The following is a 5,029-nucleotide window of genomic DNA, read 5'->3' on the forward strand; positions in this document are numbered from 1 at the left end:
GAATACTGGATGATAATCAAACTGTAGGGAGAAAACAAAGCACTAAATTATCAGGAAGAAGTAACACCGTGCCCATCTGTCACAGAAATACTGATAATAGCATTTAGTAATTTCTAGAATTTACTCCTTATTTTATTTTAAGGCTGCAAATTTAGCCATTTAAATATGCATGGAAATCAATACCAAAAAAAAAATCTTTATCTCTGAATAGGCCTATTTAGCTACTTTGGCAGAACAAGAGTATAATCTCAAGTGCTTTCTCTAAAACAGTATTTAAAGATGAAGAAATGGGACTTTCACAGTTTTCCTCAGGAGTCTGTTCCAAAGACTAATAGAAACCCAGTACAGATGAAGTAACGGGTCAGATTGGTAAGGAAACTGTAAGTCATTTTATCTCACCTCTTTCCATGTAAAACTTCCTTCCTTCCTTTCCCAGGCCTGTTTTTCACAGCATTTATGGTAGAAAATGAAATATGACACAATTAAAACAATGGCACTTCTTTACATAAGAATTCCTTCTTCAAAACTATTACTATTATTCTTTCTAACAAAAAAAAGCATATATTACCACTTTTTGATCTTGCTAACCCTGCAGAAGCAATGTATCAGTGACAGAACTGGTTTATATGTGGCTTAAAGAGCAACATTATTAAGTACTAAGTCCATGGCATGCTCCTGAGACTTTCTGTCCTTCAGTGACACAGAAAGAACACCACCTGGTTTTCAACCCCAGCTTCAGTTTTCAAGGATGGCAGTTTAAAAAACTCTTTGAATAAATAATGGAGGAAGTATTGAGAATAAATTAACATACTACCCTACAATGCTATTGGTAGTAATGTCTTTTGACATTTTACCTGCACTTTAAATATTGTCCCTTTTGTTGATCTCTGGTCATACTGGCGGCTTTTGGATTCTCTTGATCACAGCAGTACATTTAATTATCAAATATTAAATGATGAAATTCCTTTATGAACAAGTTCAAAATGACACTTTTTCTTGCCTTCAGCTTCCCTCTGTGGTAGTCAATTATACTTGCTTTATGGCCTCTCTGTATCACTGAAGCAGCACAGAGAAGCTATATAGCAGAAGGTCTTCCCCAAGGTATAACTAATCACCAATTTGCTGACTAAGCTGTACTGCGGCACTTTTCACAAGTTGAGGAATCTGATCGTTTGCCATTGGCCAAACTCTTTTTTCTTACACTGTAGTGTTGGACACCATGCAACTTGCTAGTCTTGCTTTTGCCAAGGGTTTCTGCCTTCAGAGACTCTGCATTGTGTATGCATCCACGGTAGTTTGCTGTCCTTTGCTGAATGACATTTTAATGTTAAAATAAAATTTAATGGCTATTAAAAAATAAGCAAATTGGGGGTTTTATTTTTATTTACAAGCTTCTAGGAATGAAATGTTACCAGGTCAGAACAAAGCTTTTGGTATTGGAGCCCTGTTGTGCAGGAATGATTTATATAAGAATGCTGTCAGATATACTTTATTGTGGCCTCCAAACAACTTTATAAAATATGCTGAGCTGCAAGTACTTTACAGGCACTTGCAGATTTCTAAGACTGCGCTAGCTCAGCTGAAGACTAATTACAGATTAGTTTGCTGATTATTAGAAAACAAAGATTTCTGGATAGCTGGTAGCTAGAATGCTGGAATAGAAGAAGCTCATAAAGATTTCCTCTTATAGGAGTTATAAACCTTGTATCTTCCTGCACATATTAAAAGTTCGGGGTTTTTTGTGAGTTCAAAAGGCTGCTTGAGCTGTTTGGAAATAAGCACACAATAGCAGAAGTACACTGACCAAGCTAACACTGGATGGTTGCTAGGAATGGGAAAGGTTGCTGTCAGAATACTGTTCATGGGGACAAGGACAGTGCCACTCAACAGCTGTTGGCTTTCTGACGAGGAGAAAACTCACTCTGAGGAGAGTTTATTCAAGCATGTTGAATAAAATGTCCTCCTTGCTTTGAAGGGTAAACTCCACAACCCCAAACACCTGGCAGAAACTGCCACAGAGAATGTAGAAGAGAGTCACTTGTTGTCAAAACATTTTTTTTCCATACCCATTAATAGAGAACTTTTGAAAGAGGTGTGCACGATTTTTCATAACTCCCGTAACAACAGGAACTATGCATGCATGTTTTAACAAGAAAAGACTTCTCTGGAATAGCGCAGGTAGAATTCAGTTGATGGAACACAAAAGTCTGGGAATTTCAAGAGATCTGAGAAGCCTTCACTTCTTAAATTGCTAATACTAACCCAAAACTTTTAACGTGGCCTTCAATATTAGGACACTGTTTTGTGAACAACTGTAGAATTGTAGCACTACCTGAAAACTTTTTTCTACTTGAGACAAAAGTGTGTTGAAATATGTTTCCAATACATTTTAAAAAATACCCTAAATAGCTTCTTCCTGTGTGGTCTTTCATTTGTCTTCATTTTAACTACAGACCCTCCATGAAAGATGAGGCTTAATTATAATTACACTGTAACTGTTGTATGCATGTCAGTTTTGGGTACTTTACAGATCAGGGATCGAAAATAGGAAATTATATCTCCTATAATCTGATATTTTATTATCCTACTTTGCTGCTACCTTTATTGTAAAACTCCTGTTGACTTCCATGGGAGGTGAAACAAGCCTGAAATACCTACGTATGCTACCTTCACTGACGTTTTCAGCTCTTTACTGTGCCTTAAAATAATTCCTTTCCCATGCTTTGACTGACACCTTTATCGATGTAAGTCTTAATTATCAGTTTTTCTGGAGCCTAACTCTGTTAGAAGTTTCTGTTAAAAACTCTCCTCAGAAACACCCTAACTGTGAGATATCAGCGTATCTTCCAGGCATAAAGTGGAAATAATTGAGCATGTTGTAAAAATGTGGGTTTAATCTTGAATATTGGGGCCTTTTGACGGTCGTGTAGCACTCACTACTTATTTATTGGGATTCACATGAAATGATGGTGAAAAACAGTTAATGAACCAAATTGTTGCCTTCTTTTCCCATAATGTAAAAAAACCCAAACCACAAAAAAACAAACCTCAGAAAAATTAACAATTCCATCTCTAAAGCTTTGAATGTCTTTCCTTCTGCTTTATTGCACATTTTATGCTCAACTCATCTCACTTTGGGGTAGGCTTAATAAGGAAGCAGACAACTGCAGTCTCCCCACCCCCTCTCCTGTATAAATGACAAGATTATTGCATGACATTAGATATGGACAAATCTAGCTGTCACCTTCTTCAATCCAGACATTTAAGGAGAAGGAGGGAGTTGAGTTGTCACATCAGAAAGCCATATTGAATTCTTGGGTCTTCTCTCCAGGACAGCAGTGCATTGTGTGAAAGCCTTCCTTTTAAAAGTCTTTTGGTGGCTGAAACAGACCAAGCTAAATGCAAATAATAATCCTACCATTAAAATCTAAAACCAGAATATATGAGTCCAGCTCTTGTTTCTGCTTCTGTTGATACTCAACTTTCCACCTGCAAAATGGAAGTTATAAGTTGGGTTTTTTTTCCCCATCATGCTTCATGCTGTATATAACTAAATTATTAATTATTTAGGAAAAATATTGCTTTCAACCATCTTCTGTCTTCAAAAATGTTTGGATTGATAGCAAGCCTAGGAAAATGAAGCCATGGTCTCAGTTTGGATCTCAGTTGACTGTTGCAGGCTCTTTGATGTGCAGTTGGTTTGAGTAGAGAAGTATCTTCCACTGTTACCTGTTGTAAGAAAGGAGTAATCCTAGCTCACACGGTAGAGAATGAGGGTTCCTGTACAAACTACTCTTTGTGCTATTTGTGCTGCCTGTTCAGGAATTAATGCAGATACAAAATATAATTTTTTTCTAAAAATACCTCACTTAAAATCCTTGGAGACAATTTTCTACAGGATTACTAGTCTTCTCATTCATATAAAGTTCTCATAAAGCTTTCCCTGTTTCCCCCCTTTTCTGTCAAAAAGATAAAAAAATACTCCTATGGTTGTATTGCCTTCCACTTTAGAATTATATGCTCATACTTTAAAAATGTGATAGCATAAAATATTATAGCCCTCCTTAATTAAGAAATTAAATGTTCCTCCTTGACACAGACGTTTACAAACTGATTTTATACTTTGCCATTCTCAGAGTTTTGCTGTATCTCAATATCTGGAAAAGTATTCTCATTTTACTAAGGGAATGTCACGGGTTTATTGGTTTGAACTAATTTTTCCTCCTCTCTCTTTAAGCTTATTTAGAACATTGCTGTTGATACCACTGAAACACATGCTGATATCTGAAAATCACAGCAACTTGCTTGTTTCTAATACCAAACAAAGATTTAGGGCATGGGAGGGAAGATGTCATTCTCAAATCTTGTATTTTACATCTTCCAAAACAGAGACCCTGCTGAGAATCCTCTCAAGACAAACTCTGACATTTCCTGAGAGAGGCTGAAAGTCAAAGGCTTTGTGGAATTATGTGTTTGACAGCCTAAAGGTCACAAGAATAATACCTTTAACAAAGTACTTGTTCTACTCCTAAATCATAAAAGAATATGTATCAATTGTAAACCCATGCTTATTCTGAATCTTGTTTTCTCTGTATTAAGGAGTTATGCTGAACTGACACTGTATTTGCATTACTTGCTACTCTCTTCTAATTTTTCTGAATGATTAACCAGTGGCTCACCCGGCCTTCTTATCCACCAGTCAACAGTCAGGGTGGTTGTACAAGGTGAGCTGATGCCTGCTTACCTTTTCCTTGGGGAGCACCTGTCATTTAGGAGTCACTCATTTGGAACAACGGCTCTATTCCGTGCCCTGTTAATTCCTCCATGTTATCCATTAGGCCAGGGAAAGGAATTTGCTGCAGTGTTTTTTTATAGCAAATAATTAGGTAACATGAAATGAGGCAACCCACACAGTTCATCCACCTAGGACATTACTGCCTTCATGCAACCCAATAAAATACAACAAACAGACCTACCATGGGTGTGGCAGATAGAAACCCTTTTCAGTAAAAGACATTTGGAGTATTAG

The sequence above is a fragment of the Athene cunicularia genome (genome assembly GCF_003259725.1).
Source record: "Athene cunicularia isolate RWA chromosome 2 unlocalized genomic scaffold, athCun1 chr2_part1, whole genome shotgun sequence".
Taxonomy (NCBI): domain Eukaryota; kingdom Metazoa; phylum Chordata; class Aves; order Strigiformes; family Strigidae; genus Athene; species Athene cunicularia.